Here is a 1,428-nt window from a genome sequence, read left to right as displayed (position 1 = left end):
GGACACCTCCACAGATCTAGGCTTGAGGCCCACCTCATGGCTACAAAAGCTACCACCACCCTAAACTTTTTGGCCCATCCCTCAAAAATTGATGGAAATTTACTTCAGTACAAGGCCTACACATGTGGCCCAAGGTTCCAGTCAAGCCCCTATGGACTAGGATCCAGGACCATCCCAGCACAAGGCCAGAAACAGTACCTTGTGCTGCAGAGCATACCACACAGTTTCAGACTCCAAAACTATACCATATGGCAGACAGGCTCTTGTACACCCAGGCCCCAGGCCCAATGCCACACAAGAAAGACCCCAAGGACTCATGCCCCAAACTAGTCTCAGTGCAAGGTTAGTCCCTTTAACCTTAGACTCTAGTCTCATCCTTAGACTAAAGCATCATGCCTGGCTAGCAGGACTCAAACTCCAGGCCTACTCATTGAAATCTAGGGACCAGGACAGTCACTATGGATTCAGGCAAAAGGAGCTCACCCATTTTTCCAGGAACAAGGACAGCCTGCCTGAGGACTCCAACAGCCAGCTCACCCACTGAACCTTGCAGCTGGCTCACCAAGAATCTCTGGCCAGGCTGGATGGCAAATGGCATACCAACCAAATCCATTCTAAAGACAGTAAGAAGTACCTTTGTTTTCAAATGCTTAGACACCAACACAGGACCACAGGATTATGAATAATCAGGGAAACATGACACTACCAAAGCAATAAAGTTCCAGGAACCAACTCTAAAAATAGAGATCTATGGGGCTAGGGTTGTGGCTCAGTGGTAGAGTGCTCACCTAGAACAAAAGAGGCCCTGGGTTCAATCCTTAGCACCACATAAAAATAAATACAATAAAGGTATTGTGTCCAACTACAACTAAATTTTTTTTTAAAAAATAGAGACCTATGAAGTGTCTGAAAAGCCATTTAAAATAATTCAAAAGAATCTCAGAGAGGGATGGGGATATAGTTCAGTGGTAGAGTGTTTGCCTACCATGAACTACTTGCCAAAAAAAATAGAATCTCATAGAAAAATAAATGAATTCAGGAAAACAATACATGATATAAAGAAAAGATGAAGAAACAGGGAGAAACCAAATATAAAATAGTGTCACACAGAAATCTTGAAGCCAAAGAAAACAATGACTGACCAGAAACATTTCATAAATAGCTTCAACAGCAGATTCAGTCGAGCAGAAGAATCAGGGAACACAAAGATAAAAGTTATTGGGGCTGGGGATATAGCTCAGTTGGTAGAGTAATTGCCTTGCATGCACAAGGCCCTGGGTTCAATCCCCAGAACTACACAAAAAAAGATAAGTTATTGATGTTAACTAGTGAGAGACAAGCAAGAGGGAAAAAATTAAAAAGCTACTGAACTTATAGAAAATCATCACATAGAACAATATACATTATGAAAGCCACAATGAATCAGAG

This window comes from Callospermophilus lateralis, chromosome X, assembly GCF_048772815.1.
Source record: "Callospermophilus lateralis isolate mCalLat2 chromosome X, mCalLat2.hap1, whole genome shotgun sequence".
Taxonomy (NCBI): domain Eukaryota; kingdom Metazoa; phylum Chordata; class Mammalia; order Rodentia; family Sciuridae; genus Callospermophilus; species Callospermophilus lateralis.
Note: the sequence above shows the minus strand (reverse complement) of the source record.